Source organism: Macaca nemestrina, chromosome 4 (genome assembly GCF_043159975.1).
Source record: "Macaca nemestrina isolate mMacNem1 chromosome 4, mMacNem.hap1, whole genome shotgun sequence".
NCBI lineage: Eukaryota > Metazoa > Chordata > Mammalia > Primates > Cercopithecidae > Macaca > Macaca nemestrina.
The window spans coordinates 154,838,430-154,850,516 of record NC_092128.1 but is presented as its reverse complement, the minus strand read 5'-3'; the positions used below and the strand labels follow the sequence as shown (position 1 = coordinate 154,850,516).

General features: G+C 56.1%; 1 long non-coding RNA gene across 2 annotated transcripts; it reads left to right on the top strand.

The window, feature by feature from the left end:
• The first annotated feature begins 1,270 nt into the window (after positions 1-1,270).
• LOC139362965 (uncharacterized) lies at positions 1,271-11,234 on the top strand. 2 transcript variants are annotated; one of them, XR_011622642.1, is made up of 7 exons: positions 1,271-1,756; positions 3,050-3,218; positions 6,102-6,368; positions 6,713-6,842; positions 8,238-8,473; positions 8,891-9,085; positions 10,509-11,232. It is a non-coding gene; the product is annotated as an uncharacterized lncRNA (long non-coding RNA). The 2 variants fall into 2 exon arrangements; XR_011622641.1 differs by having other exon boundaries at positions 8,238-9,085; positions 10,509-11,234.
• The last annotated feature ends 853 nt before the right edge of the window (positions 11,235-12,087 follow it).

Sequence of the window (12,087 nt, the reverse complement as noted above, 5' to 3'; positions counted from 1 at the left end):
AATTTTTGTATTTTTAGTAGAGATAGGGTTTCACCATGTTGGCCAGACCTCAGGCAGATGACCCATCTGCCTTGGCCTCCCAAAGTGCTGGGATTACAGGCGTGAGCCACCACGCCCAGCCTTTATTCCCTTTTAAGGCTGAGTAATGCTCCACTGGGTGGAAGGACCACGTTTTGTGTGTTCGTTCATCGGTCTATGATGCTTGGGCTGTTTTCCCCTTTTGGCTGTTGGGGATGGTGCTGCTGTGAACACGGGTAAACAAGTGACTGAGTCCCCACATGCTCTTGATGGAGCCTGGAGCCCACAGATCCAACGGGAGGGGGAACAGCCTCCTCTCAATGGGAGGAGGGCAAAGAATTTGCAGTCTTTTTTCTGTTTGTTTATTTGTAGACAGGGTCTTGCTCTGTCACCCAGGCTGGAGTGCAGTGGCACCATCATGGCTCACTGCAGCCTCAACCTCCTGGGCTCAAGGGATCCTCCCACTTCAGCCTCCAGAGTAGTTGGGACTACAGGTGCATGCCACCAAGCCTGGCTAACTTTAATGTTTTTGTAGCAAAGGGATCTGGAGATGTTGCCTAGGCTGATCTCAGACTCCTGGGCTCAAGTGATCCTCTTACCTTGGCCTCTCAAAGTTGTTGGGATTATAGGCATGAGTTACCTTTAATCCCCAATACTGTGCTAGAGAGAGGTTGCCGAAGACTTTGTGCCCGGGGCCACATAGCACATCTGCCAAATGGCAGAGGAAAGGGGAGATAGGGGCCCGTGGTCTGGAGAAATGAGGCTGGGTCTGAGGAGGACCGGTCAGAGGCAGCATGGCCAGGAGACGCAGCTGGGAGAAGTGGAACAAGAGGGTGGGGGTGGAGGCTTCTGGAGAGGGGTGGGCATGTATCATCCCTCAGGACTGGAGAGACTTGGGTTAGGTTCAGAGGCAACCGGGCTGGGGAGAATTTGAGAGCCCAGGCACGAAGGCTGCTGATGCCTTGGGTGTGCGTCTGGGCTCCACCGCCCCTGAGCTGTGTGGCCAGGAGCCATCACTAAAACTCTGAAACACCGTCTTTTATAAGATGGGAATAATAATAGGATTCCTTCAAAGGGCGTCGAGGGAAATCAGTGGGAAAGTCCATGCATACCTCTGACCTGGCTGTGATGTTAATTTTAGGAGTCAACTTCAATGGGGTAAGTGGTGTCCGAGAGCTGGTAAAAAACATCACTTCCGGGTGTGTCTGTGAGGCCATAATGGCCAGCCAGGTATGTCCAAACTCTCTTCAGTGGTCCCCAGGGCTGGCAGCTGGCAGGTCCTGTGGTCTCCGAAGCCTTGGGGGGCACCTCTCGTTGTTCGTCCCCACATACGTCTGCTCAGGACACGCTTCCTGCCTCCACCGCCCCCTCTCCCTGCAGGACCACCTGCCTCTTCCTGCTTCCCCTCCCAGCCTGCCTTTTCCTTGCACGACAGCCAAAATCCGATTCCCCCAAGTTTCCAGAAGGATCATCACTTGAATCAGCAGACCAAGTACACAAGTCCACCCTCCCCAGTATGGGCAGGTGTCACCCAAACCACTGAGGCCCCCCTTCGGACAAAGGCAGGGGAGGGGAGAATTCTCCCTTTTCCTGTGCTGGGACATCCATCTCCTCCTGACTTTGGACGTCAAGCTCCTGTTCTCAGGCCTTCAAACTTGGACTGAATTGTTCCACTGGTTTCCCTGGGCCTCCAGCGTGCAGACAGCAGATGGTGGGACTTGTCAGCCTCTGTGATTCTGTGAGCCAATTCCCGTATAAATCTTTCTCTGTCTCTCTCCGTACACACACGCACACACAGACACACACTTGGAGCCTTTGGTTCTGGTTCTCTGGAGAACTCTGGCTAATGTGTGTGCCCTTCCCAGGGGCCCAACCTGAGCCAGAGCTCTCTGGGAGGCTGCAGCATCCACCGCCGGGAGCCCACATCAATCTGATGGCTGTGGGTTGGCAGGGGGTGGGGGGTTCCCGTCTCCGCAGCATCCGGCTGGTGGTCCCAGGCGCCGGGGCCCCTCGCTTTCCTCACAGGGCTCTGCCTGCAGGAGGTTGGACTGGTTTCCTTCTTGGGCATCTCAGGGTCTGAACAGAAACTGGGGGCTTCCTGAGGTCATGCTTCCAAAGGTGGGACGTCCCCACTGCATGCCACAGGCCGACAGGAAGCATGGCTGGCCCAGCCCTCGGGGGAGGGAAATCCACTCTACTCATGACTGGGCAGGAAAAATGGGGTGTGAAGGATGGGAAGAGCCGTGGTGGCGACCCAGAGACCGGCCAGCTGGCGTCTAGCTGCACGAGGCTATGCAACCGTGGGAGGGGGTGGTGGGACCGGGCGGGCAGCCCACTCTGCGGGGGTGAGGGGACAGACACGCACTCTGTGAACGTGCCTCGGTGGCACCAGGAGTCACTGGGGGCACCCAGCAGGTGCATGCTTATTGCATGATGGGTGAGAGGTAAACAGCCAGCCAGGCAAGTCCAAGCTCTCTTCAGTGATCCCCGGGGCTGGCGGCTGGCAGTGCAGGTAATGGGGTCCCCGAGGCCTTGGGGGGCACTTCCCGTTGTTCACCCCCACCCACATCCGCTCAGGACGTGCTTCCCACCTCCACCGCCCCCTCTCCCTGCAGGGACACCTGCCTCTTCCTGCCTCCCCGCCCAGCCTGCCTTTTCCTTGCACGTCAGCCAAAATCCGATTCCCCCGAGACTCTGCCTCATCAAAGATCCTCTTTCTCATCACCATAATTTTCCATTTGTAGGTTAAGCTGCACCTGGGGTTCTCAGAAATCTGCTAACTCTCTTCCAACTCCCCGAACTCCTCAAACGCCTCGTCCTCCCCCGCCTCTGTTGTTCAGAGGACAGGACGTAGCAGGCGGGGGCGTGGAGAGGGGGCGGCTGGGGAGTGTGTTGTCTGGGAACATCGTCTGATGTCCCATGTGTGGGAGGGCAAGGAGCCAGGCTCCTCCATCCAGTCCACAGAACTGTTTACCTGGAAACAGCAGGACTGAGGCAGCTGTGCTCTCACCTTTCTGTCCATCCTTTCCAGGGGTCTGAAATGTGAGTCTCAGAGCCTTTTCCCAGGAAGAAGAGGGCAACCAGCCCCTTTCAGCACATCCCGTGCTCCGTGCACCTCTGTGACACCTGGTTACTGCACTCAGAAGCTTCGCACACCCCCGTGGTCCCCATCGTAACCCCAGAAAACCAAGGCTCAGAAGGCATGCAACGGGCCCCAGGGCACCCGGACGGGGACGAGGGTGGCTGTGAGATGACAACCCGGGTCTCTGGGATTTCAATTAGGTTTGGAAGATAAAATGTGTGAATAGGAAGCTATCACACAAGCTAAAACATGCCAGGTCCCGCATCAGGCTCTATTCCCGGGATTTGCTGTGGGCACAGAGGAGAGACTCTCCCTGGGGGTCCAAGTGGACGGTGGCATTGGGGACGGCATCCCTGGCAGGGGGCACGGCACAAACAAAGGCTGAGGGGAGGGAGGCTTGGGGCGGACTGAGTGCAGGATGCCTGTGTGTGACCAGGCTGGGCGGCTCCCAGGCCTTGGGGCAGCCTGACCCACCTTGGCTCAGGGCAGTGCTCACAGAGGCTGGGCAGGGAGTTAGCAGGTCGCCTGTAGGATCTCCCTGTGAGCCCCCTGCTGGCCAAGGAGAAGGAAGGAGGCCTCTGGAGATGAGGAGAGAAGCTAGAGCCCAGCCCTGGCACCTTGGGCCCTTGGGAAGCTGCTATCCACGCAGGGTGGACTGGAGCCCCTGCAGGAGACCCCCAAGCCCAGAAGCACCTCTGTTGATAGTGCCCCAGGTTCCCTGCCTTTTTGAGATGGTCCCAAGGTCACCACCTAGAGAGGGTCACAGCCCCAGGCCAAGGGCACTAGTCTGCCCTCCTTCCCCCCTCCTTCCCTCCTTCCTGCCCCTTTTCTTCCCCCTTCCTCCCCCCTTTTCTCCCTTCTCCTACTTCTTTCCCTCCTCCTTCCATCCCTCTCTCCTCTGTGCCTCCCTCCCTCAATCTATCCTCCCTCTTTCCATCTCTCCCTCCCTCCTCCATCCATCCTCCTATCCATCCAGCCTCCCATCCATCCATCCATCCATCCATCCATCCATCCATCCATCCATCCATGCATCCACCCTCCCATTCATCCATCTATCTATTCATCCATCCATCCATCCACCCACCCATCCATCCATCCATTTATCCATCCATCCATCCACCCACCCACCCATCCATCCATCCATTTATCCATCCATCCATCCATCCATCCATCCATCCATCCATCCATCCACCCGCCCACCCATCCATCCATCCATTTAATCCATCCATCCATCCACCCACCCACCCATCCATCCATCCATTTATCCATCCATCCATCCATCCATCCATCTACCCTCCCGTCCGTTCATCTATCCACCCTCCCATCCATCCATCCATCCATCCATCCATCCATCCATCCATCCATCCATCCATCCATCCATGCATCCATCCATCCATCCATTTATCCATCCATCCATCCATCCATCCATCCATCCATCCATCCATCCACCCACCCACCCACCCATCCATCCATCCATTTATCCATCCATCCATCCATCCATCCACCCTCCCATCCGTTCATCTATCCACCCTCCCATCCATCCATCCATCCATGCATCCATCCATGCATCCATCCATCCATCCATGCATCCATCCATTCATTCATTTATCCATCCATCCATCTATCCATCCATCCATCCATCCATCCATCCATCCAAGCATCCACCCTCCCATTCATCCATCTATCTATTCATCCATTCATGCATCCATCCATCCACTGTCCCTTCTATCCCTCCATCCTCCCATTCATCCACCCTCTCATCCATCCACTCTCCCATTTATCCATCTTCCCATCTATCCTCTCATCTATCCATCCTCCCATCCATCCATCCATCCATCCACCCACCCTCCCATCCGTCCATCTATCCACCCTGCCATCAATCCATCCATCCATCCATCCATCCACCCTCGCATCCATTCACCCCCCACCCTCCATCTATCCATCCTCCCATCCATCCATCCATTTATCCATCCATCCATCCATCCATCCTCCCATCCATCCATCCATTTATCCATCCATCCATCCTCCCATCCATCCATCCATCCATCCTCCCTCCTGTCCATCCATCTATCCAACCTCCCATCCATCTACCCTCCTGTCCATGCATCCATCCATCCATCCATCCATCCATCCATCCATCCATCCATCCATTTATCCTCCCATCTAGCCATCTATCCTCCTATCCATCCATCCATTCTCCCACCTTTCCACCCTCCCATCCAACCATCTATCCATCCTCCCATCCATGCACCCTCCCATCCATCCTCCCTCCATCCATCCTCACAGCCATCCACCCTCCCACCCATCCAAGTAGTCCCTGCCTGTACAGTAGGAGCTGTGTCAGCTCTGGAGATACGATGGTGAACAGGTGCCATAGAAAGGCCACTGCCTCCATGGAGCTCCCTGTTTAGTAGGAGAGAAAGAAAACAAGAAACGAACATGCCTGTATTTCTGTGTACATGAATGCTGAGAACTCGGAGAGAACAGCCGGGATGAATAGGGATCCAGGGGCCTGAGAGATTTCTGATGAAGAGATGTTTGGGCTGGGGCTGCAGCAGGGGCCAAACCAGCTGTGGGATGGAGAAGAGGCCAGGCCAGCCCATGTCAAAGCCGGAGAGGATGGGGCGGGGGGCAAGGGTGAGACAGGGACCCAGACGTTCCTTCCAGAGATGTTTCACAAGCGCCTCCCGTGCGTGAGAGTCCTGGGACTGGCTGTGGCGCAGGCATGGGGTGGGGTGGGATCGGCGAGCAACCCTCACCTCACTGTCCCCTCGTCCCTTCCCTCACCCACAGCTGCCCACACCCCTGGCTCCTTCTAGGACAGAGCCCAGAAAACAAGTCGGGGGAGGGAGGGTGCAAAGATCAAGATAAACTCCTCTCCCCAAATCATGTTTCAATTCCTCAGTTTTACCTCCTTAGTCAACAGGGAGCCATCTCTCTAGTTTCCCAGGCAAACCCTTAGGAACTGGCTTTATTTGTGTGTTTTTAACCCATTGTACAGATTATGATTCCATTAGTGAAGCCACACCTTGGGGGCCATAGTGCCTTTCGTCTGCAAAGGGGCACTGCAAAGACTGGTCAGTAAAAGTTAAACATTTTAATCTCTCAACGCCTCATGGCTGCGATATTCCCCTCCTGTGTCAGCCAAGAGAGAAACAGCCGTGTTCATCTATGAGCTCCTGGAGGAGCAGAGGCCACTCAGCCCCTGATACTATCTTGGGTGCCATGTGCGTGTGGACCGTTTACGATCCTGCATGACAGAAATCAGGTATTTGGGGAGGTGGAGTGATGGCCTGGTGTTAGCGGGGTCTGACGTGTTCCAGGCTTCGTGCTCTGTCCCCAGGGCTCTAATGGCCGTGTGTGGGTGGGGATGCACCTCACCCAGGAGGCGCTGGGAGCCAAATGCATTTATCAGCTTCCTAGAAGTTTAAAACCCTACAGTTTTTCTCCTGCCATTGCAGAGAGTGGCAGCAGTGCACACAGGTGACACACGTGGTTCCCAGGGTCCACGCTGCTTTTTCTGCCCCCAGGCCTGCAAATTATTCTCCTCGTGGTCTTTCTGCTTGAGTCACTGACTCCATGCTCGTTTACCAACCGTGTACCCTGTGCCAGGTGCTGTGCCCACCCTGGGCCACCTTGGGGGCCAAGAGAGCTGATGGTCACATCCGGGGGGGTGGACACATAGGAAGAGGAGCACACCAGTCAATGCATGAGCCCATTTCCGGCGATCAGCGCCATGAAGGTACCAACGGGGAGGGGCGCAATCGTGCTGGAGGGGTGGGTGGTCCAAGGAGGAGCATCTGAGGAGGTGACGTGTCGGTTGAGGCTTGAAGGCCGAGCAGAAGGCAGGCAGGTGGAGGTCGAGGGAAAAGCATTCTGGGTGGAGGGAATAGCGTATGTAAAGGCTCGGAGGCAGAAAAGGACTCAAATGTTTTGGGGACTCAAAGAGAGGCAGCTTTCTTCAACTGTCAACTGCTGTGATGAGTTACTGCAAACTGTGGGACTTAAAACCACCATCCCACAGGTCAGGAGGGAACCAAGGAGTTGGAATCAGCAGGGCCGGTTCCTTCTTGAGGGTTCCAGGGGGAGAATTTATTCCAAGCCCATATCCTGCAGCTGCCAACAGCTCATGGCTGACACACCACTCCAATCTCTATTGCTGTCATTCCACGGCCCTCGTCACATGGCCTCTGTGTCTCTGCATCCTTCTCTGTTCTTACAAGGACATCTGTCATTGGATTTAGGGCCCATCCTGAATCCAGGATGACCTCGTCTTGATATCTTTAATTGATTCCATTCCCTAAGACCCATGCACAGGGTGAAAAGTCCCATCCACAGGCCCCAGGGGCCAACGCTTGGGTGGATCTTTTGGGGCCCCCCTTCACCCCATGGCAGGCAGCATGTGGTCTCGGTGGTGACTCAGGAGACTCACGGTGTGAGATGAAGGAGCAGAGGTGGCGGGGCCAGGCTCCGTAAGGCCTGTGGCCCCTGGCACGGGGTTGGCTGTGTTAAGGGTGTAGCTGGCCGCTGCTGTGGGGTTTGCAGGGGCCTGGATGTGGGCACGGGGAAGAAAGGATGGTTCTCAGAGCTTCCAGGGGGTCTGCGAGGGACAGGGCCTCTCCCACTTTGTTGAGAGGAAAATGGAGAAACCAGAGCTCCTGGGGCCTTTGGGAAAATGGAGCAGTGATGGAGGAAGAAGGGGAGATGTGGCAGGAGGCCATGGGACGTACGGAGGGGACTGAGCGAGGGTTGTGACAGTCCCCGGCTCGCGGGCAGGATCCTAGGCTCAGCTGGGCAGAAGCGCCAGCAGGAGGGTTAAGTGCATCCCGAGGCCCATGGCTGGATAGGATGTCACATTAAGGTTTTAAATTACACTTGTTAAAAACATAAAAGTATTCGCCAACCTTGAGGGGCTGCAGCAGCTGGGATCCGATGCCTCCTTACGGGTCGTTAAGGAGGCGGAGGCCAGTGCAGGGGCCAGTGCAGGGCATGTGCTGTGTGACCCTGACCCAGCCCCTGCCCCCTCTGGGCTGCCCTTCTGCATCAATTATGTGGTCTCCAGGCCTCCAGCATGTCTTCGTGCCTGTGATTTTCCCCAAAATCTGAGAGAAGCTTCCCATCCACGATTGCCTTCCAGGTCTGCTCTCTGGTGTAAACACGGCCTCAGCTAAAAGGTTGAAGTAATGATGAAGCTTCTCTGGATTCATTATGTTCGCCGGGTTTCTCTCCCCCGTGGGAGCTGTGATGTCAGATAAGTGGCTTTTGGAAAGTGGGTGGTCAGGCTGCTGGCCTCCTTCGGGACTGGCCAGGGCAGGCTCAGTGGGTGTTGGCTGCAGAGGGAAGATGTGTTGGAGGGAGGCAGCAGGTGCACAGGTGTGTGGACAAATATGTGGACAGATATGTGCACAGGTGTGTGGACAGGTGTGTGTGTGGACAGGCGTGTGCACAGGTGTGTGTGTGGACAGGTGTGTGTGTGTGGACAGGTGTGTGTGTGCACAGGTGTGTGTGGACAGGTGTGTGTGTGGACAGGCGTGTGCACAGGTGTGTGCGTGGACAGGCGTGTGCACAGGTGTGTGTGTGCACAGGTGTGTGTGTGGACAGGCGTGTGCACAGGTGTGTGTGTGGACAGGTGTGTGTGTGTGGACAGGTGTGTGTGGACAGGCATGTGCACAGGTGTGTGTGTGGACAGGTGTGTGTGGACAGGCATGTGCACAGGTGTGTGTGTGGACAAGTGTGTTTTGTTCTCATGCTGCTAATAAAGACATACCCAATACTGGGTAATTTATACAGGAAAGAAGTTTAACTGGCTCACAGTTTAGCATGGCTGGGGAGGCCTCAGGAGACTACAATCATGGCGGAAGGGGAAGCAAACTCGTCCTTCTTCATATTGTGGCAGGAAGAAGTGCAGAAGTGCAGTGTGAAGCAGGGAAAACTATCAGACTATCAGATCGTGTGAGAACTCACTATCAAGAGAACAGCATGGAGGTAACCGCCCCCATGATTCAATTACCTCTCCCTGGGTCCCTCCCATGATACATAGGGATTATGGGAACTACAGCTCAAGATGAGATTTGGGTGAGGACACAGCCAAACCGTGTCAACACAGGTGTGTACAGGTGTGTGGACGGGGTGTGCAGCCTCCAGAGACTCAGGCCAGTGGGCGCAGGCCCCCGGGGACCTGACTGGGCCAGATTGGAGCCCTCCAGGTTGAGCCTGACCTGGCAGGTGTGCAGGGAGTAGACTGCCCTGCCAGACGGATCAGACTTCTGGTTGGCAACAAGACAGGAGTGTCCCGGGCTGAGCAGAATTCCCAGGCCAAGGGTCTTGTATAGGAGAAAGGGTGGGGCTACGCTGATGGGGAACCCTGGAGAGGGGTTCTGGTGGACACCACTCCGCCTGTGATGGCCACAGTTTGTGGCGAGAGGCAGCGTCTGTCAGGTTGGGCTTCTGAAAATGATGATCAGGTGGGGAGGAGGGGCGGCTGCTGCGAGGCCCAGCCCGTCCCTGGAGCGACAGTGGGAGGGTTTTGGAGAACCAGACTTGGTGGGGAGGTCACTCTGGAACTGGGATTCAGAGGCTCAGCTGTGGTGGCTCTCGGGGCTGTGTGGGGCCCAAGGAGAGGTGGCTCCCAGCAGGCGAGGCCTCAAAGGGGCTGTGCAGCCACGCAGAAGTCACTTGGCCTCTCTGGGCTGCGTCCTTGTCAACCCCTTCAGCTCCCATTTAGCTTCCCCAGGGCCGGACCCGGGTGACGACAGCCCAGATGTGTGGGACTTGTGACCGGTGTGGACCTGAGAGAACCGGGAGGAGGTACAGGAGAGGGGAGCCTGGTCCTGATGGCTGGGAGAATCCGCAGGGAGTTAGGGGCAGGAACAGGGAGAAGCCAGAGCTTCCGCCACCTTCAGGGCTGTAGTCCCAGGGGCTGGGTGCTGGAACGCCTGTGAGTGAGGAGAACAGGGCCTGGTGAGGTGGAGCAGAGTGGAGGCCCTGGGCAATGTCCGCCTGTTTCTGACATGCGGGTCTCTGGCAGGACGCCAGGAAGATGAGCCCCTCAGGGTCCTGGGTGTTCAGGGTGTTTGGAAGTCCAGAGAGCTCAGAGGGAGGACAGAATCCCCCTTGATGCTGGCGGAGGAGGTCGAAGAGGCCACAGCTGGGGACATTGTCACCGGAGCGGACAGCTTTGAGTGAGGGCAGCAGGAGCCGTCCCCGTGCATAGGGCAGCGGGGCAGCCACCGAGTCCTCTGTGACTGACGTCCCTGCAGAACCCGATCTGCTCATAGGCTTGGCAAGCATCTCCCGGATTTTTAATTTGTAGGAGAAGCGACCTTTTATATTTCAGATCACATGAAGTTAATTTGCACTCCAAGTTCGAGAAAGCTCCTGAAAAGGTACAAATGTGATTTCTTAACAGCTGTTACTGTCGGGCGCAACATGACAGAAATGATGAGAAGCAAGAGTTCATTTTTAGACAGAGAGGACTGCACGCTTTCTCCCTAGAGCCGGCCCAGGACGGCAGCAATCAGAGAAGAACCCGAGGGAGCCTGAAGGCCACGCACTCACCTTGTGCGATGTTCCTGACCCATAGCTGTCCTCTCTCTGTTTGAATACCTCCAGTGACAGAGAGCTCACTACCTCTAGGAGTGGCCAAGTATAACATTGCTTGGGTTTGACTGTGAGAAGGTCTTTCCAAGGTTAGGTCAAATCTGCTTTTGCTGATTCTGTTCTGCCCTCTGAAGACACACAAAATAATCCCCGTTCCTTCTCCTCAAGGAAGTGGCTCTCTCGTCAGCTGCTGACCACCTCTGATTCCTTAAGCACACATATGTGTGCTGATGTCTGGGTCCAGCCCACCTTGGTCCCTGGGAATGGTCTGGTTTTCCAGTGTCTCTAAAGTGGAGGCCTTGGGAGCAACATGATGTTCCTTTTTCTGGTAGACCAGCCAAGATTCCTATCACTTTCCTGCTCCTGGGCACAGTACCCAGCAAGGCGGGGAAGGGCACGTTCATGCAGAGCTTCCAAGGTGCCCGTCATCCCACCTGGGTGTCGGGGAGCAGGCTCTGTTTGTGGGGTGCTGTGGCCAGCACTGTGGGGGACAGGGTGGGAGAAGCAGCCCGCAGGTTAGATCCGGTGGGTGCAATGGAGTTGACAGTGATGGGAGCTGGCAGTTTTAGGATGAACCTGCCAGTCCAGGGTGGGGCTCAGCTGCTACCCAGGGGGACCCTGCTCCATACACCAGGGCTGAAGCTAAAACAGCCAGATCCTCTTTCTCAGTTATTTGGGGGAGTTAGGGACAGTGGGTTTGTCCCTGCAGGTGGCCATGGGGTAGCTTTATTTCCCACTGGGTGTGGGAGATCTAAAGTCTGGTTTTCAGAGAAAAGAGAGAAGGGGCTGGGTGTGGTGTCTCACGCCTGTAATCTCACCACTTTGGGAGGCCAAGGCGGGCAGATCACCTGAGGTCAGCCGTTTGAGACCAGCCTAGCCCATGAAATCGTATCTCTACTAACAATACAAAAATTAGCCGGGCGTGGTGGCGTGCACCTGTAATCCTAGCTACTTGGGAGGCTGAGACAGGAAAATCGCTTGAACCTGGAAGGCAGAGGTTGCAGTGAACTGAGGTTGCGCCACTGCACTCCAGCTTAGGTGACAGAGGGAGACTCTGTCTTAAAAAAAAAAAAAAAAAAGGGAAGGAGAGAGAGAAGGGGACAGGGAGGCAGTGGGGAGGGAAGAGTGAAGTACGAAGCAGACGCAGAGAGAAGCGGGGTGGGTGCACACCCAGAGCCCCGCCTGTGTCACCTGCCTGCTACCAGCCACTAGACTGAGGAAGGTCCTGTTGGGATGGGGGTCCTGGGGCTTAGCTCCACGTCTAGCCTCAGCCCTTCTGGCGCCGAGATTCTTCAGCGTCCTCGGGCTGTACCTCGGCACTGTGGGGCCATCTGGGTCAGCCCGGACGCCCCGGCCTCTGTCTGGGTCCCAGCCTTCTCACCGCCAGG